We start from the raw sequence: 12,922 nt of genomic DNA on the forward strand, positions 1-12,922 counted from the left end.
GAACGATGAGCGGCGACAAAACCGGACAGTCAGCAGTCCGCTGAGAGAGAAGTCAGGGACCATGTTCAATTTGCACCACAAGAGAGCTATCTCTCGCAGCTATGGATCCGGATTATTGTCGGAAACGATTCCTCTCAAGGCTGCCGCTTGAACTGGTCAATCACAAGAGAGCGAACATTCCATGAGCCGATGCTCAGAGTCGTTCCAAGTCGCCGTCTTCGTGCGGTAGTTTGCTCCACTCGCGGGCTTACAAGGCCCCGCGAAGGACTCCGAGGTGGGGGCGACTAGGAGAGTGTCGGCATCGTAACTATCCGACCAAGTATCCTGTTGATGAAGACCCCACCTCAGGCACACACCCACACACATACACACACACACACCCACACACACTCACCCACCCACCCACACAACCACCCACACCCACCCACCCACACCCACCCCCACACACACGCACACACACACCCACCCACACACACACACCCACACCCACACCCACACACCCAGACACACACACACACCCACCCACACACACACACACCCACACAAGCACACAAACACACACACACACACACACACACACACACAGACACACAGACCACACACACACACACACACACCTGTCCTGTCCTGAACATTGCCGTAAAACGGTCACATGTCCCCTCATACGAGGGGCTGTCAGACATGGGGTGGGTCGTTCAATACGGTGCGCAGCACGCTCCGCAGGCTAGCGGCCAACGAGAGTTCGGGTATACCTTGCGCAGCTGTGGAGTTGGAAACCCCTCTTTGATCGGCAGCATCTGCCACATGCGCTGCAATGAGCCTGGCAGCAGGGTAGTGTTAGCTGAGTCCTCGCCGGCACTGGTACTGCCGCAACCGAGTTGGGCGCAGACAAAGGAGGGTTCGCCACTGTGCCTGTAGAACGATCGTCGTCGGGTCGACACTTATAGACAGCGAGGCCTCCGGCGCTCCTGAACCATCTCTTACACGCCGGGCATTTTCTGCTCCCAATCTGATCTGCGATCGGCTTGCTGCGCTCCTCTTTGCACTTGTGTCGGGCCATACCACTCTTCGACAGTGACCGGCCACAGACGGCGCATGGTTTTCGTGGTTGCGGGCGTGGTCCAGATGACGCAACGCTGGAGTACGGCCCTCGCCATTTACTGCGCTCTTGTGCCAGGTCAAACCATTCCTCATCGCCCAGGTCGAGGCATCGAACATCCGCTCCCAAGGCGTCACGCCACCTCTTCCGAGGGCCACAGGCAGGACGGGTCGGCAAGAGGGCGTTAAATAGTAGCTGACGCGGAGTACGCTCCCCCTCCATTCTGCACAGATGACCAAGCCACTCCATTCGGCGACGCAGGAGCCAGGTCGGTAGATCGTCTTGTCTGGCGGAGTTCCAGATTGCCAGAACCTCTGTGTTAGTCACGCGGGATGTCCAGATGTCAAGTTGATTGATACCCAGGATCGAACGGATACATCTCGTATGGAATGTGGAGAGGGCGGCTACATCCCGGCTCAGCGGCACCCAGCACTCAGAGTAGTAGAGCAGCAGGGATACAACACCTGGCGCTTAGTGGCAACTGATGGATTGCGGTCCATGAACACCGTACGACGCAGCGCCCCGAAGGCCCTCGATGCTCCAGCAATGCGTGACTTGATGTCATGAGCCGATCGACAATCTGTACGTATGATGGCGCCGAGAGAGACACACACACACACACACACACAAACACACATGCATACCCACACACACAGACCTAAACACAGAGACATACACACACAAACACACATGTGCACGCATACAGTCACATAGACACACACACATACGCAGCGTCACAGACACACAGACACACATAGACACAAACACACATACCTACATTCACCACACGCTGTAGATCCTGTTCTTTGACGTAAAATGTTGATTTGTGTCCATGTAACACAAACGCCCGCAAGTGCGACCTGAAGGCTTCCTTTACAATTGATTGATGTAGATATTCTCCTCAATCAGTCTCCCAAGCTAAGATGATAAAAAGAAAATGACCTGTAGATCAATAGAACGTACAGAGAGCTACTACACAATATATCAAACAGAGTCAGCAGGGTGCCACTCGCAATGCAGCCCAGAGCTACACTGCCGGTGCTGTATTAGTGTGTTTGCATGACATGTGTGTGTGTGTGTGTGTGTGTGTGTGTGTGTGTGTGTGTGTGTGTGTGTGTGTGTGTGTGTGTGTGTGTGCATGCATATATGTGCGTTTACACGGTGTGTGTGTGTGTGTATGTAAGTGCATTTACATGGTGTGTGTGTGTGTGTGTGTGTGTGTGTGTGTGTGTGTGTGAGTGTGTGTGTGCGAGCGCGGGGTGGTGTGTACATCACAGTCCCGGGACCAGCTCCTCACTACTAAGTCCTGCGGGGTGGTGCGGGCCCCAAGTAGGCCACAGGACCGATTATTTCCCCATGTCCAATTTCAAAATCCTGTCAGGATACATCTCTAGCTCTATGCATCATGCCTGTTTGTTTCAGCTACATATTCATCCATATTCGTACATATTCGTACATATTATTCCTGTAGCAACAGATATGCAGCTAGAGCTGTATACCTCACTTGACAAGAAAAACAGTTCAAAAGGGAGAGACTTTAGAGAGGAGTGCACAAGGATATCTTATTACATAAGATAACCTCATTCCATACTTCCAGATAGTCAGTTGCAGACAGAGCAACCCATGAACGCTGGAATTGGTAAAGAACTTGAACAGTTATGGCTGCACAAGCCATACCAGTGTCGCCTGCCCAGCACCATGTACCAACGATAGTGCCAGGGGTGTCACAAGGTATTTTAGTGTGGTACGATCAGCCATCTGAAGTACAGTTCGCTCGCGGGAAAGTGGTGGCTGAGCCGAAAATTTTGGATACTTAGGTCTTAATGCATTTTCTTGATTCACGAGGTACCTGGGCAAAAAGTGGTACGGTCAATACTATAGTGACCGTACCTTGTCCGACGCCCCTGAGTGCAGTCTGCCGTGTGTGCTGTTGATGTGCATGACATACCTGTGACTGAAGGTATCCAATCTTCTTAGGTCCAAGGTCATACTCCTCTAGTGGTACCTACACAAACAACACACACACACACAGGCACACATAGAAAGTATCCTAGTTACTGAATTCTGCAGACAGCTAACTATTCCAGGCAATGTGGCCTATGATCCTAGTTATACTAGAGGTGTCATCCTTCCGCTCAAATACTCGTTGTGAGTATTGTAAAATCTAGAAACGTTGCATAGAAAACCCTACAGAGACCATTCTCAAAGCAATTTGAACGGTTGCAGAAAGGAAATTGCATTCGGGCCCCCACTGTTGTTCTTTGAACAGAAAGAATCAGCATCGCCATTAACATCTCCCAAGCAAACCCAACGTACATAGCTAAAGCCAAAGGGAAGCAGAGGCCAAGGCAATACATATGCGTCACCAAGGACATACCTTTGCATGCCTCAAGAAGAATAGGAATGTGAGCTCTTCGGGGAGCAGAAACAGCACAGCATTGTCCTTGGTTCGAGCAGGGGCAGTTCTCCCAACTTGATGAATGTACTCCTATTCGAGGAGAGAGAGAGAGAGAGAGAGAGAGAGAGAGAGAGAGAGAGAGATAGAGGGAGAGAGAGAGAGACAGAGAGAGAGAGAGAGAGAGAGAGAGAGAGAGAGAGAGAGAGAGAGAGAGAGAGAGAGAGAGAGAGAGAGAGAGAGAGAGAGAGAGAGAGAGAGAGCGAGCGAGAGAGAGAGAGAGAGAGAGAGAGAGAGAGAGAGAGAGATAGAGAGAGAGAGAGAGAGACGGAGAGAGAGAGAGAGAGAGAGAGAGAGAGAGAGATAGAGAGAGATAGAGAGAGAGAGAGAGAGAGAGAGAGAGAGAGAGAGAGAGAGAGAGAGAGAGAGAGAGAGAGAGAGAGAGAGAGAGAGAGAGAGAGGGAGAGAGAGAGGGAGAGAGAGAGGGAAAGAGACCGAGAAAGAGACAGGGGGAGACAGAGAGACAGACAGACACCAACACCATTGATCATACGGAAGCAGGAAAACGGGCAGTGTTTGTTTACTAATTCATCATTTCGAAAACGACGCCATATCTGTCAAACGCAGTACCTTCAAGGCAAGCACGTTTACCAGCATTGTTACCCGTATATTGGCTGGTCCATACAATGATCCAACATCGATGTCCAATCACTGCCATGCTGGGTTTGAGTGGGCTCTAGATATGCTACGGTATCGATCCTGGCCTCATTCGATAGGCGGGGTTTTCCCCTTCGTCATCAACCCAGGACGTTTATGACTCACATACAAATGAGGCAGTGAAAAGAGGCCAGTTAGGATTCGTCGCAACACAGAGTTTCATGCTACTTCAAACATCAGATGACCGATATGATGGAAAGCAGAGGAGGAAGAAAACCTCAATATCAAACAACTATTTTTTGATGCCGCGACTGTTTGGCGTACTCTGAATGTGAGCCAGATGAAGATTCTTCTACTAGAGTTGTTCAGGATGAAGGAGGTCGAGGTAGTGGACGCGGAAGCCATGGCTCTCGTCGGGCTGGTCATGGTCAATGAGGAGCTCGTGCCACGCGTCGTGGAGCTGCGCCTGCTGCTGATCATCATGTTGCATGCCGTTTGGCTTTCCCTCGGCAACAACAGCTAGAATAGTCATGACTCGCTGTCGAGGAACTCTGCTATTTATGCCGCCAGAAGCATTGGTAGAGCAACCAGACTATGATCATCCCCTGGATATGTTTTCGCTTGGCATCAAGCTGCTAGCTATTTTGACCGGCGCTGTGAATTGAGGTGCAGCTCATGCCAGAGGCGAACAATTTGGCAGAGGTAAGCACCGTGGCAGAAGTGAACAATGTGGCGAGGTCTAGGTGTAACATAGGCTGGTGAGTAGAGGATTTGGGAAGAGGAAGACAATTGAAAACCCATCCGTGTTCGCGTTTGAACCAGAGAGAGCTGCTGGTTTACACCTACCAGTACCTCAAGAATTCCAGGCTGAGAGTGAGTAGGATTTCTTCAATTTGTTTTGAACAAGTCATCCAAACCATTGCGGATCACCCCAGCACGTATGCTTGGGTGTGGATTCTGTCCCAGAGGCCATCATAAGCCCAGTCTGGTGGAAGCTGGAAAGAGACAAATGTTGACGAAATGAGAAAGTTTATTGCTGTCCTGCTATTTATGAGCCTAGTGCACAACAGAAGTCTTGGGCACTACTGGAGAGTAGTCTTGGGCAGTACCTACTGGAGCACTGCAACCTGCCTGTATAATATTCTGCGAAAAAGAGCCTTCTTCACCAGACACCGCTTTGAGATCTTGCTGTGCTTTCTCCATGTCGACAGCCCAACAAATAACTCAAGGGGATCGTCCCTACAAGGTTAGCTATGTGTATGATTGTGTCCGCTCAGCATGCAAGGAGTACAGTATTGGCAGCCGAAGCGCCGTGTGTCCCTAGACGAAAGAATGATTCGCTTCAAGAGGAGACAAGGTATGAAAGTGTAGTTCAAAAATACATCAGCAGAGCGGGGAATCAAGAGCTATGCCGTTTGTGATTTCAGTAACAACTACAACTACTCCCTTGAGACTAGCACCGGTCAAGCCCTTGACGTCAGCGAATATGGCCTGACATAATGATGTCGTAATGCCGCTTTTTGAAGTATTTCTTGATCAGGGATACTGCCTTTATGCAGATAATTCTCGTACATCAAATGCATGGGCGAGCACAATCATTCCTGAGCAGGTCATCTAACTGGCATAGTATGTAGCAACAGGGCTGGATTTCCTACTCGCTAAAGAACATCAAAGTCCTGGAGCATGCAGGCAATCGCGGAGATATTCGATATGTACGACGAGACGGAATTATGTATATCCAATTGTTAGATAAACGGGTGGTCACTGTGCTGTGAGCACGGCACAAGCAACTGGCCGCGGTGACATCAGACGACATGGCAGCATGAACGGGACCTGGGTGCAGCAGCCAGTTCGACGCTCAGAAGCAATCGGCGATTACAATATGCACATGGGTGGCGTGGATGTGTTCGATCAGGTCGCTTCCAGCTACCGACTCCTACGCCGCTCAAGAAGAACCATGAGAGGATATGTATTAAGATTTGGTGGATAACGCAACCACCGACGCTTACATACTAATGCAAGAGTACAGGAAGGAGAATACTGACGAGCTGCTCCGTCCAGCCTCGGACTCGCAATCCAATTTCCGTGCTTCCCAAGCACGGCAGCCTGGTCTTACGCTTGACTAGCTAGCTCCATTACCTGCAAGTGGACGGAAGCGATGACATTCTGAGGGAGATGAGGAAGCTGACGAGGAAGACGAGCAGCATATGCATACTGGAATGAGTAAAAGAGGCAATTGAAAGGTCTGCTACCAGGGTGATACGACCGGAATCAAGATGTACATTGCTTGCTCTGTCTGCTAGGGTCCTAAAGGCTAGCCATCCCATTTTGAAATGGACAGTGTTTCAGAGAGTACGACTAGCACCATTAGTCTATAATCCCCCAGAGGGCGCAACTGGGTTGGGGTTGTGGGACGGCGAAATCCATGATGGACGTCATTTTTTGGGTCAGACTTGCATCATTCCGTCGACGCGGTCCACCACGGACACACCTCCCCTACTCAAGATATCACACTATGACGTGCAACAAGGAATTCGCCATCCCAGGTCTGATCAGTGAAGTTGCACACTCTGGGGTATCATGGACTCTTGGTAGCATTGACCAACTAGATAGTTACTCTGAGAGTATTTTGCTACTGTGACAACATGTCAAGTATAACTTTGATGTGTGTGAATAGTATACGGGTTTCATAAATTACCAGAAAACTGCCGAATGGCCACTAGTTTCTTCTTCTCTAGCATTTCTTTCGCTTCAGACCTAGCCTTCATGTAGCAACTGTCGATATTTTTCGGATGATATAATTATCACGTTTCCAAATTTTGATAATCCACATTTGCCAAATATTGTAGCACCTATCCACCTCTATAACTAGATACTATATACAGTCAGAAAGTGTAGCAACTAGGCACAAAAATGACAGAGTACTGAGACATTCGACGACCTGACACCCAGCTACAACACATCTCCAAAGCATTAACAAGCAGCTTTCCAACTCGGAAGATTCTAGGTTAGGAAGAGACCGAAGAGGGGAAGATGCGCGCAACAAAAATGAGTACAAGAAACGTCGGGTGGTGTGCTGCTACAAATCGTAGTTAAACTGCTTTCGTCCAGTATCTTACTGGTCTCTTCGTCGCCAAGTAACAGTTGACATTCTTCGTTCAGACTTTTCCCTTTTCCATTCCCTCAACTGGTATTTTTTCGTCCCCCTATACCCCCCCCCATCCCTGACTATCATCTCAAAGAACAAATCCTTCCACTGCAAAGCCACAGAGTGCATAACCTACGAACCTTGGGGGTTATCCGGAGGATCGAACTGTACGATGCAGTCCACTTCAGGAATGTCCAAACCTCTTGTTGCAACGTCCGCGCACTGGAGAATTGCTTCCTCAGCCTGGCAGAATGAGTAAAAAGTCCCATTGTCCGATTGTTCTGCTTTTGTTTGTCCTGGACTTAGAGTTAGCATATCAGAGCAGAGGCAGAAAGAACACAATTGATTGTCAGGTGACTGAAGGGTTAGCAAAAGAAAACCGTTATGCTCGTTGCCGACACCATCAGCAGCAAACGCAAGGCAATTAGCCTTTTCCTGGCTCATGCAAATATCCTAGAAGAACAACCAGTTTGTTCTACTTCACCATTTCCGTGCAATATACAAACAATTCATGAAGGTTTTTGTACGGCCATCATGTACTTACGTTCCTATCAGCAGAGGACCGATACTTTTTTCGCCTGGATCTCGATCGTCTCCGTGAAGCTCCTCTCTTCCATGGCTACCATTGTAGCTTCTGACATATCAATTGGCACTAGTGAAGTGAAGATTCGATCAAGCTCACCTAAATCAATAAAAAAAAACAATCAACGTGGCAAATTATCTACAGCCAGGGCAGCCACATCACTGCTATTAGACTATTCAATAGAACGAAACAATCTTACACCTGATATGTAGAAGACATCCAATAGCAATGAGAAGAAGAAATGCCCTTGATTTGTACAATGCTGAATACTCTGCTGTTGCTGAAGGATCAAGGGTTCTGGGGAACTAGTAGAATTAGACCAGATGTCATCTGATCAAGCGCAAGAAATTTGATACTTGGTCGGTTTCCTCACAAAAAAGTAGTTGTGTCTTGTCTTTTTGACACATCCCAAGCAGTTTTGATCAGTGGACAGCCAAAATACTCTGCAATAAGTGATCTATAGTATAGAACAAGGACCCAGAAACTACGCTGACATCACCAGTTACTTGACAATCAGCTCATGTGATAACATTGCACACAACTGACCACATGAGCGGATTGCCAAGTAACTGGTGATGTTATCGGACATTATAGTGTAACTTGTAGGTTCTTGGTCCTTTTTCTTTACTATAAATTAATCATTCGCTATCCATCCCAGTTTGACAAGTGATCTGTCAACTTTTGTGTTCATCCATGACCACTCAGTGGCGGCTGTCATCTTCTCTATCCACTCTTTACTTTGAAAAAATCCCAGGCACTCAGGTCCCAACCAGCTACCAGTAGTACACTGGCACACTGGATCATGTAGTTCGCGTGACAAGCATTATCCATGCCTCGTTGAACATAGGTAAGCCATGTCCTGCAGAGGGCTAAATCTGAACAATTCCTCCCCTGGAATCACCAATTTGCTGCTCTCCAGCACAGAGAGCCAGGTGGGCTTTGAAGTTTGTTATAAAAGAAATGCACTCACATTAAATGTTTACAAGCAACACCTCATAATATTATTATGTGGCCTATATGTACACACACAGGAGTGCCCTTGGTTGACATGCTGCTCTTCAAGATTATGGTCCGGCCGTTATAACCGAGAACGGTTATCTATGAACAGGGTCAATTTTCATAGGTTCAAACAGGGACAAGGACAGCGGTTCGCTACATGTGCGTCACACGAATTTCGCTGTTTTTGGAGTTTTGTTATAAGTGGAGCCGACCATACACGTATTTAGGGGATGTAAAAGACAACGGTTTCTGGTTGTCATTGTGTAGATGGAAGGTTTGTCGGAGTTGTATGTGGATCCTATTGAAATGTGTACAAATGCACGACCTCATTGAGCCTAGGCTAGGGATTGAGTTCATTTTTGCCTCCGGGTGCAATGCTTGAGCGCCTTTCTTTCTTTACATCATCATTTTATGTGGCAAATAAAAAAACACGCTTCCAAGTACTGGTACTTGGTCCACGTCAGCGAAATTGTCGCCTATCTACTAGCTTCTTTTTTTTTATGTCGCCAATGCTCATTTGACCGCCAATTCACTCCCACCTTCAGTTTGTAAGTTGGTTTATCACTACTTGAAAGGTCTAGCTACGTATTGAGTGGAATTTCGAGAACAAGCGGGGTGGTTCTAATCGATGCCATGACGCATCAAAATAGAACATCTTGTTACACAGTACAGGTAAGAGAACGTGATGACCAATAAAATCTACGATTCCTCTGAATTAGTTCCATTCTTCTTCCCGTTGCAATCATGGCTAGATCAACTAACAACAGCACAAGAACACCAGGGAGGAAGGCTCCACGGCTGAAGAGAGTGGTTGCGAAGATAGCTGCTGGCGGTGTGACTTGTGAAGATAGCTGCTGGTGGTGTGACACCTGCAATGCAAGGGAAACAAGCGACGCCACGTAAACGAGGAGCAGAAATAAAATAAAAACCGGATCAATGGCGCATTGTCACAGCGAACATGGCCATAGTAAAAGGCCGGGATCGCTTACCGCGGGGATCCATCGCCAAGCTGAAATCTCAGTTTCCTCACCTGCAGATCAACGATCGGAGTATCCAGCGTATCGTGGAAAATTACAAGAAGCATGCGCAAGATACTGCGATCAAGGGAAACATCAGAATGACTCGTCGGCGCGCCAGCCTTTGCGGTGGCTTTAATCTCAAGTTGACTCCTGAGCTTACCAAGAAAATCGTCGAGATCAACGACAAGGCGTGGGGGAGACAGTTGTGCAAAAAGTTGGCAGGGGAGCTAACTGAAGCTAGGTATCCATGCTCAGAAAAGTCCGTCAGACGGTGGTGTCAGGCGCTTGGCGCCGTGAGAAGACGGAGATACATCAAGCCCAAGCTCACTGTTCTCCATCGCCTCAATCGACTATCGTGGGCCATCGACTAATACAACAGAGGAAGGAGAAGGTTTGTGGACAATTTAAACATGTGCCAAGAGGACGAGGAATGGTATTATTTGATGCGAGATGGCACGATTTGTTGAGTCTTTCCAAAGCAAAACGGAGCTACAAGTGCAGTGTATATGTCAGCGACCCAAAGATCTTCCATAAATCGCGCATTCCTAAGGTGATGTTCCTCTATGAGAAAGCTCGCCCGCATCCCGAGCACCTTCGACGGTAAGATTGGACTGTGGCCATTCACCCTACAGCGCACGGTGAAGCGCAGTGACTAGCGAACGGGTACTGTAGCTTGAGAGACGCTTGTTGTCGAGACTGAACGTGAATGCCGAGGACTACAGAAAGGTGATGTTGCGTAAGGATAGCGTCTTTGACAGTATTCACAAGAAGATGTGGTAGTTCTGCAGAGGTTCTGGTAAACCTGAAGCTGGGAAAACTGTCTTCTACCAGCACGCAGCCAGGGCAATCTCCCGATCTGAACACGAACGATCTCGCATTCTTCGCGAGCCTACAGAAAGACGTGGAGATGGTCGCGAAGAAAAATGTGCTCAATTTACTGGAAGCTGTGCAGGATGTGTGGCATGCGTGTCCAGTCGACAAGATAGAATCGGTTTGGCGTATTTTGTACGTGTTGTGCAAGGGAATTCTCGCAACGGACGGCGACAATTCGTATCCGCACCACACATGCACTCGCACTTCCCACGCGAAGGCCTCTAGAGCAGGCGATCGTTACGATCAAGCATTCTTTTAGAAAACATCTAGGCAGCAGAGAAGAAGCGTGATGAGCTTGCGAAGGCTTCGGAGTCGGTCGGGACTGAAGTTGTCAGCAGCGCAGACAGAGCTAGCGAGGAGAGCAGTGAGGAGAAGGATTAACAAAAGCATGAACCCGTTTATGGACAATAAATTCCTTCTGGCTACTTGTTATTCTATGTCTTACCTTCCTTCGTACAAAGTTTCATCACTTCTAGTGAAAGCACTGTCTAAAATCTAAGTTTAAACTGTTGAAAGATAAGCGACAATATTGCTCACGCGGACCAAGTATTAATTATTTTAATAGGGTAATCCTACAGACGGTGTAGTCTTATTGAAGGGAACCCCACGAATGATTGACACAATTTAACTAACTCTGAGCCAGAGGTAGCAGAACGGCAGCAATTTCAACGGTTGACTTACCCTCTTCCTGTCCACATCACCTTCTGCAGCTTATTTCGTGTTTCGTCGCAAAAAAATGCTCTTGAATTTTTTTAGTTTGCGCGCATAGCGCCAGCGCCTACGCGCCTCTGCGGATGGCCTTGTAATTGTGCAGGCATGGCCATTCGCTTTTTTTACTGCAGTATGATGTATCCACTACACTGTTCAACTGAGCGTAAGATGACCAGGGAAGACTTGTACAGCTCAGTCCGTAAACACTACTAAAAAATAGCACGGACTCTAATCTGATTCTGAACATGAAAGAAAATGTGGAAGTGCGCGTAAACATTTCACAAAAGTGCTTGGACCACGCCATTTTGTGGCCCAGCAAGGCCAAGACGCAAGAGCTAGAGCTAGAGCACACTTTGTTTACTTACCGACACATCTTTACCCAGTCAGAGGCCTAGAGGGGGCTACCTTCTCCTTGTCCACGGGGAAACGAGATTAAGAACAATTATCTCTCTGGTGCTGGTGATTACACTCAGCAGCAAAACATTGCAACATGGCTAACAGCGAGGCGCAAACTCTTTCAAAAGCAGAAAGATCTTCTTGCAAGCTTGAGCGCTCGCCAGCCAACACGACGCTGTGACCACTGGAAACACAATAACGCACTCTCTTTCTCTCAGGTGCTGGTCACCTCACTCGGCAGCAGAACACTGAACTCTGGCTAACAACTAACAGCGAGAGAGAAGCGTCTTGAAGACGAACAGCACAACATTCTCCTTGCGAAAGTAGTTGTGCGCTCTCTAGTCAAAGCGATGCTGTGACCAGCGGAAACACGACAAACGTGTGTGACGCGACTTTTGTCAGTACTGACATGACAGTACTGACAGTAACTGTTTTGTTTGTCACAGTTCCGCACAATCTGCGCGCATGCGACACGATTTTGTGGCACGAGACCAGGCACGGTAAATCAGCGTGCTTGAGCTTCTACGAGACTTCTACTTCTACAAACATAACTCATTGTCATAAGTAACTACATGTAGTTCTAGTTCTAGTTCTGGCCTCTATGTGAATGAAGTACTAGTATGATCGATGATTGATGAGCACAAGCGGTACGCGGTGCACCAGTGGCACGTGGAGTACCCGAGTAGATCTACGTAGATCTACGTACGTGTGGTGCAAATATACTAGTACACGTGCGCCGTTCGTGCAATCTGTAGATTTCTCTCAAACCCTGAATTGAAGCACACAGAGAATATTCATGTGGAGCGCAGTCTGTGGGTGCAATCCGTGAATTTCGTTGAAAATCATGAAGAGCTCAGTGAATCCGTGGGGCGGGAATCTGTGGCCCGATTTCGCTGAAAACGGATTCGCTGTGCTCTTCATGTTTTTCAAAGAAATCCGCAGATTGCGCCCACAGATTGCGTCCTTCATGTATTCCCTAGATCGCTGTGCTCCTCGTTTTTCAGGGAACTAATGTTACTTGTGCCACAGGTTGCGCTCCACA

General features: G+C 48.0%; 1 long non-coding RNA gene across 1 annotated transcript; it reads right to left on the reverse strand.

The window, feature by feature from the left end:
• Positions 1–552: 552 nt before the first annotated feature.
• Positions 553–12,271, reverse strand: LOC135825127 (uncharacterized). Its single transcript, XR_010555019.1, has 6 exons — positions 11,850–12,271; positions 7,844–7,981; positions 7,440–7,600; positions 3,477–3,587; positions 3,048–3,104; positions 553–1,679 (listed from the first exon to the last, which is right to left on the reverse strand). It is a non-coding gene; the product is annotated as an uncharacterized LOC135825127 (long non-coding RNA).
• Positions 12,272–12,922: the final 651 nt, after the last annotated feature.

Source organism: Sycon ciliatum, chromosome 9 (assembly GCF_964019385.1).
Source record: "Sycon ciliatum chromosome 9, ocSycCili1.1, whole genome shotgun sequence".
NCBI lineage: Eukaryota > Metazoa > Porifera > Calcarea > Leucosolenida > Sycettidae > Sycon > Sycon ciliatum.